Below are 17,471 nucleotides of genomic sequence, written 5' to 3'. Positions count from 1 at the left end.
GCCACCTTGGACTAAAGCAGAATCTGCATTTGTGTTAATTCAGCGGGCCCTTGGCGCAACTGCAGCCGAGCATGACAGATTTAGCGTTGACCAAATCTGCACGATGCATTGCTTGGCTCTAAGGCTTTCTGACGGCACTTAATGATTTGTTTGTTGTGTTTGTTTTGTCAGGCTGTGCATTTGTGCATTATTGCACAAAGCCCAAATAACAAAAAAACACAAACACCTCGGGCGACATGTATTTTGGGTGAGTTGTAACTTGTAGGCATGACTTATTCAAGTAGAGAGTAGCAAGATAGTGATCGGTAAAGTGGAAACTGCAACATAAAGAAATATTATAGTGTCAAGAGCTAAGGGAAAGCAACAAGGGAAGCTCATGTTAGCATGCGGGGACGTAGCGAGACCAAAAGCAAGGTCCGCAGGCATAATGTGTGCTGCTCCAATTGTGTCAGCGTTAACTAATAACATTATTCTACCTGCATGCACTTCATTGGTGATGTATACTTTTATTTTTAGCACCTGGTTGATCTTATGCATGGAACCAGTTGATGTTTGACTGGAGCACTCTGGTGGTAAGAAGTTCAGGATTTGAATCTCGTTTCTTCCACAATCTTTTAGCATGCGCGTCATTTTTTATTATAGGCTAATATGTGCTATTTTGTGTATGTGAGTTAGAATGGTTGTTTATCTAAATGTAGCCTGTTATGTGTCAAATGGTCCATGGTCTATCGTTTGTCTTGCCTGTAATTAGATGGATTGGCTTCCAATTCAATCATCACCTCTTTGAAGATTAAGCACTCTTGTAGGAAAAATTGATATGTTGTATCGACTTTAGGCATTTCATAGCTGGCAGGGATGTTTTATGACTTTTCAGATTAGTTGCAGGGAATACTACAGTCGTGACATTAAAAATGGAAATTTGCTCCTTGACCAAGCTTGTAACTCAATGTGCCTGCATTTTTTTTTTTGGTTTAAATGAATCAAAAGGCCATCCGTTTGAAGCAGAATCCCCCCTAAAGAATGCCAGATGAAAATGTTTAAATCGTTATTTTCTATTTTTTTCTTATTATTTAAGCACCAACACATCTAAAATTAATAAGAAAAAAACAACTTATATGTCAAGGCATCATTGTGGATAAAATATTGACATCAGGACCCGAAGGAGCTCATACTATGGCATGCTCACTTTTTGAGCTCATTTTAAAAAATGTCTCGCCTTTAAAGGTGAACTCCCCAGCTGACCATGTCTGAGAAATGTGGTCAATGAGTTACAAGCTATGTGTCGATAAAATGCACTGAAAAGTGTGTGTGTGTGTGTGTGTGTATGTGAAAATGCAGGGTGTTCCGAGGACACGCAAAGGGAAGAAGCAAATGCGAAGGGAGTAGTTGTAGTTAATTAACTCAGCTTTTTTTTTTTTGCTCTGTGCCAAGCTGAATTATCACCATGGCGGAATTTAGTTTAGGATTGCAAGAATTAGAGATAACACCCCTCGCCCCGGCCGCGGCCCCGGCCCACTGCCAGCACATTCACGGCAAATACATTTAAAGAGGCACAAAGCTGCTTAGAATATTCATGTGTCAGATGGCCCTGCGTGGCGTAGCTTATAGAAATATGAAACCATCTCCTCTCTGCTGGCAAATGATTTCCACGGTTTAAAAATATCTACTGTGGGTTTCAAGAACAAAGAGGAGATTGCGCTGACATTAGCATGCAGCGGCACACATGGACCTGAAGCAGCGGATATTATATGGATGGATTTCTCAAATGTGTTTACCGTCTTTGAAGGTCTTGCCTCAAACGGCGCATTGATGACAGATTCATGGTACAGACTTCCAAAAAGGAATCATTACTGAGGCCTGTTTTATATGGTTTTTTTTTATATACACGATTGGCATGTGGCCTCGGTTTAAACTGACTCATCTAATCAAGCCGAGGCCCAAAAACGTCCTTTTTTTCTTCACCTTTCACTGGAGGTGGTTGGCGAATCAAGCCTTTCCCTGGCTTTTGGTAGGGTGAGGGGTTATGTATGCGATTGTTCTAAGAGAGCGCCCCTCGAGAGGGAGCCCCGTGCTTGCATTTCTCGCTCAGTCGCCCGTCCAGCTCAGCGCTGACTGAAGGTCAAAGCCGAGATCACTCACATGGAAGGGAATGGAGGGCACGTGGATCTGTCCGGCTCCACAGTCCTACCCGGGGAAAATGAGCATGAGGAGAGAAATTTGATGTCACGCTGGGCTGACAGGGAAAAGGGAAACCAGAGGAGAGGGTGGAAAGTGGGAGCAGAGGAAGAAAGAAAAGCCTCGGTTGAAGGTTCACCCACATTGCCCAATTTACAATAGGGTTCTAAAACAAAAAAAATGTGAAGGAAGGAAAATGAATAGTTTTGGCTTCCCTCATTTTAAACCAAGCTTAAAGGTAAACGTGCAATTTTCAGGTCTTTTCTTTGGCGGTGGCATCACAAAGAAAACAACCTGTATGAAAAGACTAAGAAAAACGCACTTCTCAAGCTCATCCCTTAGATGCCTAAGGCCTTTTCACACCAGCGCAAAGGGTGCGGTGGAAACACACAACGATAAGCGACACCCCGCTTCTCAGCATGACCAAATTTGGAAGTGCTGATATAGTTTCGCAAAACTACAGGTTTTAAACAGCACGGCTTTCTTTAGATGTTTATATACGTGCACCCTTCCCTCAGCATCAATTCGCTCTTACATCTAAAACACCGAAAACACCCAGAAACGCTGCTTTGTGCAAATAACGCCACCTTTCTGCTTCGCGACATACACAATAATTGAATTTGTCTAAAGCGTATGGTGTGAAATAACCTTTCCTGAGCTGAACTAACGCAAGATTTGCTTAATGCTGGTTTGAACTTTTGACTGATTTTCCTCCGGCATTTTGGCCCAACTCCATTTTCAGCCACTTTTTAGGGTCTCCCCAATACTTATATACCATAAGTATAAGAAATCCAAATGATTAAAAACGCCAAATCCAACATTTATCCTTTACCATCCTCCCACATGGTCCTCTATAGTGAATGATGGCACATTTGGCTGTCTTCACTTCCACTCAACTGTGAGACGTTAGGAATCGGAAGAGAAAAAAAATCAATGTTTGTATTGCTAAGAGGAATTAATGAGGAAAAAAAAGAGAAAACTGGCAGCCGCGGCGAGTTAACGGCGCCAAGTCCCGGATGGCGACGCTTGTGCGCATCTATCACAGGTTACCATCTGTGAGAATGTGAACACGTTGAGGAATGCGCGAGCGTTAAAGAATAGATAAAAACAGAGTGCATCTTGTATCTTGCCGCCAGCTGCAGCATCTTAGCTTTATTATTATTTTTAATTGCGACATCTATTGGAGAAACCCTAACACAACTGTACTAGGACTGAGATTATTTAATATGATGTCCAAACAATCAATACTTACATTCTCATGGCAAGTTCAGAAGGAAAATTATGAAGTGTTCATGGAAGAGGTAAAATAAGCTACTGTTAATTTTAATCAGTAGATTATCAAGCATAATTGAATGAAATAAATGTTATTTTGTCGCAAACAGACAACCATGCAAAATAATGTAATGTAAGGCATAAGCAGTACTACATACTAACTTTTAAAAATAAATTAGAGGCACGGTAGTTCAGGTAATTAGAATATTTAGTGGTGCTGATTATTTAAAAAAAATTGTATGTTTATGTTTTTGATACAACATGAAAACAAAAAAAATCAAATAAATTCTTGTCAGCATTTCACCAAATTTTGTGTTGGTTATCGCCAGCCAAATTGTGGAATATTTTATGCAAATAAAAATGCTACATTCATTTCAATGGATGAAGCCAATGTTTTTATTTGCTCAAAAATAGTCAGTAAAACTGCGAAGAGACCAAATAACTATCCTTGCATTTGTCAGGGGTAAAATGCAAAAAAAGTACATAACAACAACTCACCTATTTTAATGAAATAATTATTCCATCAATGAAAACGAATCCAATCCATACCAAACATTCAACAAGTGACTACAAGTCTATCTAAATGAAAATGAGCCAAATTGAAATACTTAAAAATGTGGCAGCCTAAATCAATATTCTGTTATGGGCATTACTAGTGTAGCAACTCACAGTATAACTAGATTTTATGTTTTTTTTTTAACATCTAAAACCTTTTACATAGTCAAGCAACTTTTGTAGCATTTACCCAAGCTAAATATCCCCAGGCAATTCTAAACCTTAAATGCACCTCATCTGTTTCACATCACGTTATATAGCCAACTCCTGCTGCTGTGTATCTTGCAGGGCGATATGGATTATAAAAGTTCCCGGTACTGCATTATTACCCACTTTGATAGTGAACTTTGAAGGGTACATACTCTTAAGTGATCATTTATACTGCAATAGTACATAATCCAAAATGCTAAAATGTCAGAATTGCAGCACTTTTATTTTCAGTCCCTCAAGGACAGATGGGGAAACAAACATAGCTTGACAGTAGTTCATGATGAACACTGGCAATTGTGCTAATTGGTCCCAAGGCTAAATGTTTGCTCTGCGCTTCCATTGTGATTAATACACCTAACAAGTGACATTGATTGCTCGTCATGACTGACGTCATCATGTTTAGAAGGCGGCCTCTGAAAACCCAGGCAATTACGTGACTTTCAGGTAGGTAAAAGGAGAAAAAAAACAAGAAAGGGCACCGTAAATGAAAGCGGCAGAGGTCAAGCGATTGGGTAAAAAGCCGAGCCGCTCTGTTGCCATGAGCCGTGAGCCAGTTTCATCTTCATCTTTGGCCAGCACAAGAATGAAGAAGGAAATTCAGAGTTGACAGCACGACCAGTTTGAATAGTCAACCAAGGACACCTGGAGGAGCAGCTATTCAGACAGCTTCACTTGCGTCATCTTCTTTCAATCAATATCCGCGTCTTTTGTCCAACATTCACCATTCAATGTCAAGCATCTCCAGGAAGAATGGCCGCTGTTATGATCTTGTTCTTTGCCATAACATTGGAATGCATACAGTCTAATAATCAGTTCCGTGAATAGGACAAAGAATTCTGTGAAGGTTGATTGTGTGGGTTTTCAATGGCTGCTCTAACTTCCTTCTATATCTCCACATGTGAAGGTTAGACTCATTAAACTTTATGTTCGTATTGGCAAACTCTCTTGGCAACTTTGTTATTTGCTTTCAACACTGGCAAAAACTAAACTAAAGAATCTTTCCTCACCTCGATCTTTTCAATTTGCGTATTAGTGCTGGAGTGCTTCCTGTATGTAAATAAATTGATTTATCTTTATTAAGAAAGTTTCATAGGGAAAATTGTACTGAAAACTAAGTGATGGACTTGTAGTTGTTTTTGCTGTGATTATTAGAAGTAAATATAGAATGGCATTATTGGGAGATATTGCGCCAGTTTACTCCGATCTCTTCTTATTTCTATTTGCTATTCTTAAGTACTATTTATTGGCCTTCTGTAAAAAATGTGACTCTTTCTAAGACGTACTTTTATTGACGCAGCTAACCTTTACAAAGTTTGATGTTATCACGAGTAAATGCTCTCAAAAGACCTTTTATGCTAATTCCGTCCTGCCATCGCATCTGATGCTTTTGATTTGATTTTTTTTTCCATCCCGCACGCTCTATTTTTAATATTTTGAGAAAAGCGTGATGCATTTAAGCACCGACTGCTCATCTTTCCCCGAATTGAAGACAAAAAGCCGCGTATTTCCTCCTCGGCGCATGAGCTGAAAAATCTTTTAATTTTCCACCAATTTCACTGTTTTCGTTTATCTTCCATTCCTTTTCGGATCCCTTAGCCTCTGGCTTATTTCCCTTTATTAAATCAGTGGCTGCGACTCTTTCATTTCGGCTCGCCCTCGCTGCTGCGGATTGCCGCAATTGGCCTTTTGTTGTTGCGAAGAATGAGGAATGGACACACCTTTGCAGCAAAGTGCGGCTTATCGACTTGCACCTGTAGTTGTGTTTGTCAGGTATAGCGTGCAGAACTGCCAGGTGGCCTGATAACCACGACAAAAAAAGAACTCACAATTTCCTGCCCTGAGGCTGAGGCACAAGTGTGGAAAAAGTGTGTGGACCTGTGTGTGTTTGTATCAAAGTCTGTTGAACTCTAATGGAGCGTGCATTCAATCTTTTAATTGAGTATCTTTAAAGTGACCCTTTTGTGTCCATTTTAATAGCCCCCATTACCCCGCCCACATTTTCATCCATTTTAGATTGGGTCCTCTTCTGCTTTTCTTAACACCCTTTAATAGATTTTTTTTTTTGGAGTAGGCAGTATTGCCCTTAACAGCTTTCTCACACTTTGGCCGTCACCTTATGACACCGTGTAAAGGCAAGGATTTTCTGACTTTTAATTGATTTCCGGAAAACTCAGTACTTTGCTGGCGTTAAAATCAGAATTTGTGGGAGAGGCTGAAAATGTGGTTGAGCATAAACTTTAACACGGTATAAATTGACTGAACTGATATTCTCCAGAATTCGATTTCAATTCCATTCAAGGGCCTTTGGTGCATTTAAAAAGTTTGGAAACCATTCTTTTTAACAAAATGCATATCTGAAAGATGATGATGGATTTTTTTAACGACTTGTGTTACCAAGATCCATCTACCCTTAATCGAAATTACAAGAGTGAAAAATTCGTGTTATGCACCTGATTTGTTTCGATTTTCAAATGTGTTTGAATCTGATTTTCCTACTTTATATGTTCCAAGGTGTTTAGATTGACAAGCATATTCTCAAGGCTCTTGGGGGGGAAGAGTGAATAGATTTTCTTCTTATCCTTTTTATGATTGAATGCTACAATGGCAAGATCTTCCTTGTATATCTTTATTGTTTGCAAGCTGGCGACTTTGCTTTCCTTCCATCTAAAGTCAATACAGCACATGCCCCTATAGTACATCTATTGATGCCATTCACTCCTTGACACTTTCACTTCAAAGTGTTGCAAAATAACTTTCTGAAATGTTCTCACCTGTTTTTCCAAGGTGTTTTTCTGCATCGCCATTGTTTTCTTTTTTTTTTTTCTTTTTTTTTTTGTCCTTCAGTGTCCTTTGTCTGTGAGCCTTCTTTATCTCAATTCTCTTTTTCTGGTCCCTCATTTCTTTGTACTCGCTGGCATCACTTTGTATTCCTGTGTGAGTTGTTGGTACCGGTGAGAGGTTTTCTAATACATTTCTTACCTTGTTTATCTTTAATAAGTGCCCCACAGCACTGTAATAACATGTTGTTAAATTAATGTCTTGCTAAGAGTGTGAATGGAAACTATTTTTTTGTGTAGGCTAAATGCATGAGTTATTATCAAGATTATGTAAGGATGAACTTGTGAAAAATGCACCATGTCGTCGCTGCCCCCTTTTTTGCCAAAACCAGCTGTGAGTGTTAAAGAGCTTCCTACTGAATTAATTTGTGACCTCTTGGCTCCGCTGGTAGATAACATCTGCCTCTCGACAAGAAAGAAAGTGTAATTTTACAGTCATTTTGTTCATTTTACAATGTGAGGGAGAAGAGAACATGGGTGGTTTGATGAGCAGGGGAACGGTGACCATTAGAATAAAGTAAAGGGAGGATAATCGAGTCACTTAATTGCAACATAAATGGAGGGTTTTTTTTCTTTACACCTTCTGAGCCATAAAAGTTAAAAAGATAGGCGGACTGGGAAATCTATTAATTGGATTTTTTTCATTCTTTATTTGTTAGTAAATAAAAGAAAAAAATATTTATAAAAAAAGTAGTTGTGTTACGACAAATTTAGGTAAATTGTCTGGTTAAAAATGATGAAACTTGATAATGATTGTATCTTTGGCAGTGTCAGTAATTATGCCTCCTTTTTTGACCTGGGTTGACAGTGAATGACCATGTTTCAGTAAATAACTTAAAAATCATTTAGATAATGAATCAGAATAATGAACATAACATTTAAAAGAAGCACATTTTAGTTGCAAATGCAAAAACTGTATTTGTGGCTTTTTTTCAAATTTCGAATTGTTTTCAAACCTCTACAATGTTACCATTATGTACTCTCTATTCAACTAATCAATTCCATTAATATATTATCATTGATTTGACTTGAAAGTGAGCCAAATAATTTTTACAACTTGCAGATTCATTCATGAAATTTTAATGGAGACCCAATAAGATTGCACATAAACGTTTAATGTTAATAAATGAAAGATTAAAAACATGACTTAAAAAACAGTTGCAAAAAGACATATTACTACCAGACAAAACATTTCCACACAGAAAACACAAGATAGCATAAAACGGAGTCTACTCCACGACTTCCTAACACAGCAAATCCCCTTAGAATCCCGCCGCCTAACATTTCCCTTTGTCTTCAAACCTCAAGCTTTACCGCAAGTCAACCATGCCGTTGTATGTCTTATGTTGTCCGAGGTTAAATCCAGTGACGCTGGGAGCTCATCTCACATCACCGTAAATACTTCATAGCGCCCTGATGGCATCATAACGGCGGGGGGGTGCCATGATAAAAGCACCAGACTCAACATTAAAAAAAAGGAATAAAAACAACGTTCTCAAGGATGGACACCCAGCTCTCTCGAGTGGTGGCGCACAATTAGCATATCGCTCTTGATTAAAAGCGAGTTTACTACGGGCCGTGCTGTGAGGTCGCCATCTGTCACCTGCAGAGGCCATCGAGAAACATACTCTATTCAGGGAGGGGGGCAGCATGTGTCTTTGTATGCACCATATGCGAGCATTTGATAAGACATGCACGAGGGGCATTTAAAAAAAAAAATAACGGTTAAGTGCGACAGTGGTTTCCATTCTTCTACGGCACATGTGTCAAAGTGGCGGCCCAGGGGCCAAATCTGGCACGCCGCATCATTTTGTGCGGCCCGAGAAAGTAAATCATGAGTTCCGACTTTCTGTTTTTAGGATCAGATTAAAATGAAGAGTATAGATGTATATTAAATTTCCTGATTTTCCCCCTTTTAAATGAATAATTGTAATTTTTTAATCTATTTTTTCTGTGTTTTTAGTTCAAAAATCATTTTGTAAAATCTAAAAATATATTAAAAAGCTCAAATAAACATTGTTTTAGATCTATAAAAACGGAATATTCAGGGCTTTTAATCCAGTTCTTTTAATCCATTTATTTAAAAAAAATCTAAATATATCTAAAATGGTCATCCTTGTTCTACGACTTCTGTATTGGAGCCCTGATTTATATGATGTGCTGTTTGGCATCTTCCAAGCAGACGAGTAACATTGGTATGAGGATATGTACTTGAACTTTGTAACCTTAAGGCTGTGGCATTGGAAATTCTCATTTTTATACATGGAATGTTCCAGTGCAACTCCGTATTCAATCATCCCACTCTACTCCTCGCCCGTACCCTTTGCCTCATTTCACTGGCGATGAAACCAGCCATTGATTTGGGATTTATTTGGACTCCTGTTTGATATTCTGTGCTCTCACCTGCAAGGAATAAGCCACATGTACTAAAACACTGCATGGTTTTACGGTCTTTTTTTGTGCTTCCTTTATTAGGAAGTTCTCTCTTTGCAAAGTACTCCAAAACATCCGCCTCAAGGTAAATTGTACGATATATTGCACACCATCAAATGCTTGCCCGGTGTTCCTTCCTTTTATGCAGTTGTTGCGTTGTATGAAAAGTACACGATTAATTTGCATATCATGCGCCGTTGCGAACATGATTAAGCATTGTGGAGGAAAGGCACTAAAATGCAAATATGCGCATTTGGCGCCAGTGTGCAGAACATGATATTTAGTATACAACATGTTCATCTTTGTACGATAACAACAATCAGTAATAGTTATAAACATTTGAATGTGACGAGGGAATTCGATTATGATACGAAATGTGATTTATTGACTGTTAACTACGTTTTATCATTTCATTATGGTGAGCCTCAAGAAGAAGATTTTGATGGATTTTTTTTTCCTTGCTAGAGAGATTTAAAAAAAAAAATATTTAAAAACATGACTTTGACCATTTCAGTGATGTGGTGCATCAGTCTGAACACTAGGGTGCACACTTTTTGTGATCTGAGGTGAGCAGTTAGAGGAGAATGTAGAAAAGTGGTGGTCTGTTCTTGAATAAAAGGAATGAAGGATTAAAACAGAATATACATGTGTGTAAATGAGAAGATTCCAGGGGGAACAGTGATGTTACAAGGAGTACATGTAAAGAAGGTAGAGGATTAGCTCTGAGGAAAAGACAGGAGCCGGAGTGAGAAATAGTGGAGATGAAGATGCTGAGGTTCTCCGTAGAAGTGACGGGGTTGAATAGCATTAGAAAATAGATAATAAGAGGGACAGTTAAGGTTAGATGCTTTGAGGACAAGGTCAGAGGGACCAGAATTTGATGATGTGGATATTATATAAGACCACAAATGAAGAGGAAATGCGGTTTCCCACTATACTGTTATGCGCTTATGTATACCAACTTAAGGACTTGAATGCCCCTTTGCTTGGTAATTCCCCTTCTAAAAAAATATTAAACCAGAGAGAAATTTTCCCCTTCACTAAACGACAAAAAAGTAGTGCTACCTGCAAACCCTGTCATGTCATCCAAAGCAGAAGAGTGTATCCATCTGCAAAATGTTAATGTAAAGGTCACGCAGATCACAGTCTGGCCTCATAAAAATTAACGAAAGCTGTTATTACCACATTACGCTGTGAAACACTTCATTATCAAATATTCCCGAGTATAAAGCAGCATAACCACACCAATTTTGCAGTGCAAAGCCATAGGGGTCGGTCCTAACATTTTGCAGATTTGCGCCATTTGCGGTCACCCAAATGCGTTGCCATCCATGTTTTTAGTAAGGTATATGTCGGCTTCCACATCTTGACTGTTTTTATTTTTCCGCGACATTTACAATCTGAAGAGGTTGCAAGCGTTGGCGAACTCCTTTGGGAGTCTGGCATGCGGGGGCCCGGAAAAGTGTACTCGCAATTTGGCACAATTAGCGCCAAAAGGGCTCCCTCCTTGACAAATTAGCACACAAAATGTCAGCTGGTAGTTTAGCGTCACCACGGCGAGGTCTTGCAAATTAGCACGTATTTAGCGGAGTTAGCTGGCACATTATCGAGAGCGGCGAGAACGCGTGCAAATGAGCACATCTGTTGCCGGCGCTCCCCATGAATACATGTTATACGATCACTGGTGCCTCTTGTTGGAATCAGGTCGGCTTGGCAGTGCATTTTTTAATTGAAGTGTGCACAGTTCTAATAGGGAATTGATGAGATGGGTCATTTGGCAAAAAAGTCAAGTTTGTTGTGGGCCCCTCCTGATTGGAAATTAAGGCGGTCTTTTATAATCTACCTCACAGCAATAATTGGTAAAGAACAAGTTATTTACCTTGAGTCAGAAGGGATTTTCTGAATAACAAAGTAAGGGTTATTGACAAGTCTACATGAGTGCATTAATGAAGTGTTTGTGTTGGATAAGATTTCAAGATTGGATTTAAATGTTGGTGACTGCCACAGGTGTGGGCTCCAAACTCCAACCTTTTCCCTAGACTGGCTTGTTTTGTGACTGACAGCTCGGTTTAGGCTCAATCCCGCCAGTGCGTGATTGTGTGTGCTCGCATGCGTCGCTTCAAGTGTGTGAGTCAGCTGGAGGCTTAGCGGCCCCGAGTGTCAGGGGACAGTTGAGCTCGGTGTCAAAACGCTCAGGACTGACAGGAAGGATTGTGTTCTCTCTCAAACCGTGCTGCTCACTTATCATAATTCTGGACCAGAGCATAAAATGAATATTTTAGCAGGTGCAGGTAATGGCCAGAATTGATCTAAAACACAAACACTTTATTTTTTTCCATTTAGTTTTTGGGGTTGCAGCTACCCACCAGTACAAGTTAACAAAACAATGTTTCTTGAATTCTATTTGGTATATCCATCCATTCTTCTCCAGGCTTGTCCTGGTGGACTTCAGTCTAAATGATTGACATATCTAAATCCAAAACCATACAACATTTTTTTTTCACCAAACTTTCCATTTTAGGGTAAATTCCTACTAATTCTATTCAAGTCTTTATCTTTAGTATAATTTCTGAACTACTTTCGCCAACTCTAAGTGTAAAGGGCAAGCCTAGAAAGCCCTTCTCACAAGAGTGTGGTTAAAAAAACATATTAGTCATATCTGAGAAGTGGTTGCAAACCCAGCCAAACTATGAAAAAAAAAATCTAACTTACTGTATTTACTATGTAATATTTAATTTTTATCCCGTCCAATACAGTATAGTTCATTCAACGTCAAGCAAAACACACCATACTTTTAAAGGTTGATATTGTTGCTCTTAAAGGCACATTTTTTTGTTGTTGTTTTTTTTTTTAGACACTTGAACTTGTTTGTATGACATCACATCCCTGGCCGTTATCCAAGTTGGCTGATGTAGGCAGTGTCCCGGTCACATTCGTAGGTGGTCTTCCAGGAGACGAAACAGGCCCTTGCAATGTAGTCTATGAAGGTCAGCCCATTGCGGTGGGATCGTCAGATTAATGAGCGGGAATGGCGCCTCTCTCCTGGCTTTCATGCTTCACGTCGCATTTACAGGCAAGCATACGGGGAGCATTCCCATAGGGAAATTCACAGGGTATTTATGGGGGGGGGGGTTCCATCACTTATGCAGGATGTAGCAAGACCCCATCAGAACAAATCTGGGTGGTGGCGGTGGGGCTTTCACGTCCTAGGCTGAGTAGGCTTACCTGGGCCACTTACCCTAACGATGCTTTTGCTCTGTGGTTGCCATGGCAGCGTGGGCCCCGCCGCCATCCTGCAGCTACACTGCCGGTCATTAGTCACCGAGGCAGGCGGAGACAGGCCATCCGCACTATCTTAACGTCCTTCCTCTACCAATCAGCCGCTAGCGTGCGCAAACTGCCGCTGCTTTTCACCCGTGGCGTAGATGCGTGAGTCGCCATGGCAACATATCTGACTCAATCTCCGTCAGCATCCTTGAGTAAAGAAAGCTAGTAATTGTACTTTCATGCATTGTGTACCGGTTAACCATTCTGTCCTCTGTCCTCGCTTCAAGTCGCACATTCAGACCTATTCAAAAGTAAAGAATGTTAATACAGTATTACTTTGTCTGTTAACTACAGTTATAACCCTACCCCAAAAAAATACATTTAAAAAAAAAAAGCCTATTTTCTCTGCAACACAAGGCACTCAATTCGCTGTGCACATATAAAAGAGTAAAACACACATATGAAAACACCCTCCCACGCAGCACTTTCATTTCCACTCGCCACTCACACTTTTACACTCAAACAAGCGTGTGCGCACACACTTGCTCTTCAAAACAGGAGATCGCATATACACACGTAGCGAAACACTCAAATAGGCAGGCCTGTTTTCTCATACGGGTGATTATCTCGCTCGTAATTCACGCCGAGCTTTCATTTGCACCCATAATTCACACACGTCCCAATGATGGTATTGCTGTCATTTACACTTAAACACACTACTTTCTTCTGTAATAAACCCACCAACAGTATTTTTGGACTAATACCATGTTGTGAACGGATATTACAGTTCAGAGGCTATTTTCCCTCAATTACAAAAGCGCAACGGTGAGTAAAAAATAAAATAATAAAAACACCACAACAAAAAGAAAACAGCTCCATTGCATAAATTAGGCAAATTGGGACAATCCCGCATCTGTTTCTTTGAAAGGTGGAGCGCAACATGTAGGAGTCCTTTTAGAATTGAATTAGCAAGTTATTATCAGATCATTTCGCCAAGTAATTTAATTTTCGACTCTCAAGACATGCTTAAATGAATTTTCCCCACACTGGTGTAATCTTAAACGATGTTGCATTAGGCTTCCCCACACACAGGAGTGTCTTTTTTTCCTAAAGACTAGTGATTCAATCTTAGAACCAAAATTGTTATTTCTAATTAGAATTCTATTCGTTTTGTTGTGGAGTCATTTGGTTCTTACGTGCTTGGCGGACCGGGTCGCTGCCAAGTCTCTGTTTTTTTGTTTTTTTTTATAATACTGCAGTAGACAAAACAAGCATAGTTTAGTTTGTAGTTCATAGTTTTATGAAATAAATCAGGTTTAGGGGAAAATATAAAAATCACCACTGTCACGCAAATTTATGACTTGACCGGAAAAGATAATAGGAGAAATTCTCATTTAAAGTTTTCAGAGTTTAGTCAGTTACGGCTGTCCTGACATTTCCGCGGCCATAAATGGAGCGGACATGAACCCGTTTGTGCAATGGTGTAAAAATATAGCCAGCTTATGACTTGAGTTTTTTTTTCTTTTGTGTTTTCTGTCTAGTATAGTATAGATCAGGGGTGTTGGCTCAGGCTTTTTCTTCCAACCAACAGGCTCAGATTAAGGCATGGTTTAACTCATGATTTTTTTGCTGAAACAAGCAAATTGATTGGTGGAAATGAAAACTTGCACCTAATGCGGCCCTTTTTGGAATAGCTTGGAAATCTCCAGTATAGTTTGTATTCTACCCTACCCACAGTTTATGTTCTTAGTTTAACACCCACATTATTTCTAATGAGCAGTTCGAACACCCCCACAGCATAAATTCTACTCGCCAACCCCATACATTCTGCGTCTATCTGACTGTTGGTTGGAAGCTGTGGAAACCATCACAATTTAAAAATAATGCAGTCCAAAAATGCGGATCGCTAATTGTTTGTGTTTTGCTCTAACCAACCAATTACAGGCTAGAAAAACATCAAGCCGATTTAAAAACGTATTGGCTAAAGAAACAGTGTAACGAATATAGTTGAAGTCACATTTTGAAGGCATTCAGCAGATAAGAACATGGAGACTAAACTCTGACTCTTTAAAAAAAATAGCAGGAAAAGAAAAATAACATGTTTACGAAGTTGTTCAGCCTCGCGTAAAGCAATTTGATAGCTTGACAAGATGCAGAAAATTTACTTTTAGGAATAGATTCATGAAAAGAGTTTTGGTGGTGCTTGTACATTAATAAGTGTTTGGATGGTCTTCGTTCTCTATGTCTAACTAATTCATATATACTGTAAAAAATGGATCATTTTAAAAGTTGTCAAATTCCCTGGGTTTATCCCATAGAAAAAGATGAACTGTTCATTTTCCAGCTATTGTAATCCGACTTTTGTGTCCACGCAATGAAGAAGGGAGAAGCAAAGATAGAGAGAGTGTCACCTCTAATGCTCATTTGAAGTCTGGTTGAATACACCGAGCGCGCTGTCTGCTCCCAAGAGGCCATGAGGCAATAGCGTAATCATTGTCTATTAGCTGGGACTGACGTGATTCCAATCATCTAGCATGGCAACTTTCAGGTCTTCTTCGTCTTTTATTTTCCATCAAATGAATGCGAGATGAGATGGATCACATGAACTAAAAGAATTCCATTATGACAGCTCGCTCGGTGACAGCATTACAAAAAGCCTGTACTTATGTGACTTGATGACTTGAAATTTATACGCTGTCACATTTCATCTTTTTCCATTGAGTTTAACCCCGTTCACTACCCTGGTTTGCCTTACACGAGATGGACATATAGAGTGACCTAAAGAAAAAGCTTGCTGCACTACACTCAACGAAAATTTTTGTGATTTACATAACAGGTGTGCCGTAATGGTTTGCTGTTTCTTAGAATAATGAAAACTGAGGAAAATCAATGCAAGCCTATCTTTCCTTTATTTAACATCGCAAACGGCGCTGAAGGGACTGTTTGGAGCTTTAGTGGCTTTTGTTCAGCTCAAAATAATAAACGCGTCCAAGGGGAGTTGTTTTAAAATGAATTGCACCTCAGTGGGGGTAATTTAGTCTAAGATAGTGTGTATTGGTTGTCGTTTATTATTGCTGCGCTCGTACCTCGTCGATTAATGAGTAACGGCGCAACCTGGGCCGCTTGTCTACGATCTGACGTTAATTAACTAAGAATGAAAAAGGAACTTCGACACAATGGTGACATTTGAGAAAGATGTTCAGGTTAAAATCACGCGCCGATTTACTATTTTGGGCATTTTTTTTTCTCTCATTCCATGATTGATGGAAATCAATAGAAGGAAATGGAAAAGGGAGCCCTTCCCATTCCCATCAAGGCTGAGAGAGACGGTTGAAGAAGGTCGCCCACCACTGAACTCAACATTTCATCCACACGTCATTAATTATACTAGAGTCTGCTGGTAACCAAATGCGCTTATGTCGCCTGTCAATGTACCACTCCGCACCTTCACGCGCCATTTGCAGTATCCATCACAATTTATTCTGATAGGAACGAATGGAAATTGAATTAATACATTCCAGGGTCAAACTGTCTTCATCATAAAACATGTAATTACTGTTCCATTCATGTTTTAGAGTATAATGTTACCATTCATAACGCCCGTGCAGTATAACAAAATCTCATACCTACATGGGTGATTCCCACCTGTAGCAAATGGTACTCGGACGTTTGGTCGCCGGACGTTTGGTCGCCGGACGTTTGGTCGCCCGGTCGTTTGGTCGCCGGACGTTTGGTCGCCGGACGTTTGACAACATGACAGAGTTTACTGTTGAAACCAGCTCTCAAAATTATATTCATGAGAGAGAGAGAGTTTAATATCTAAATATCTACTGTTGAAAACAGCTCTCTAAATTATATTCACCCGGGCGACCAAACATCCGGCGACCAAACGTCCGGCGACCAAACATCCGGCGACCAAACGTCCGGTCACGGTAGCAAATAGATATCAATTCAACAAAAAAAGAGTTAACTTTATTGCTAGTGCTCCTTTTCCAATATTATACCGTGAATCTAGGACTCAGAGAGATGTACCACTTCTGTCACTCTTCTACTGCAACCGTACTTTCATTTTCGGCCTTATGGTATCATCACTCTCTATAACTAGTTTCTGCACCCACCACGGCAACCCCCAACAAGCGACACATCCACAGACTCGCACCCTGTCTTTTAATCTAGTCTCCTTGCATGACAGCAATTGCGTCTTCTGCTTCTCCCCAACACAATAATATACAGCGGAGTTTGAGTTCGCATTTCGCCTCCAGAGATTATAATGAGTATAATTAATGGAATAACGAAATATGCCCCCTCCAGGGATCAAAAACGGTTATTTATTTCCCATCACTGGTACACTCCTCGGTTACATTGTTGGAAATGAAAATCCAGAGACGGTACTGCGTGATTGTTTTTTTTTTTTTGCGGGTTATATCTTCATTATATTTAATGTGTATATGCAGTGTGAAAACATGGCATTCCCATCTTCGTAGGCAATTAGAGGCCTCCGAGTGGGCCAGATGAGCACAAAACCCTGTGTGAATTCTCCTCTCAAGGTTAGGGAGTCTATAAGGGATGGATGGTGTGATGTGTTGGCGACAGCCGATGCAATGGTTTATTTTGGGAGAAATCCCTAAGCATTTCGAAAGTGGGATTTGACTGTGTTCAGGCTCATTTTGGGAAGATTGACCGCAACGTCCTCATTTCCTGGTTCTCTGAAAGCGGGGCGTT

At 39.8% G+C, this 17,471-nt stretch overlaps 1 protein-coding gene across 2 annotated transcripts in view; it reads left to right on the top strand.

Annotated features, from left to right (window-relative positions):
- The window catches only part of LOC144064815 (glutamate receptor ionotropic, kainate 2), a 69,145-nt gene that overhangs the window by 6,259 nt on the left and 45,415 nt on the right, over nucleotides 1–17,471 (top strand). The window lies entirely within an intron of this gene.

This window comes from Stigmatopora argus, chromosome 19 (genome assembly GCF_051989625.1).
Source record: "Stigmatopora argus isolate UIUO_Sarg chromosome 19, RoL_Sarg_1.0, whole genome shotgun sequence".
In the NCBI taxonomy this organism is placed as follows: Eukaryota; Metazoa; Chordata; class Actinopteri; order Syngnathiformes; family Syngnathidae; genus Stigmatopora; species Stigmatopora argus.
This window is presented reverse-complemented; position numbering and strand designations above follow the sequence as displayed.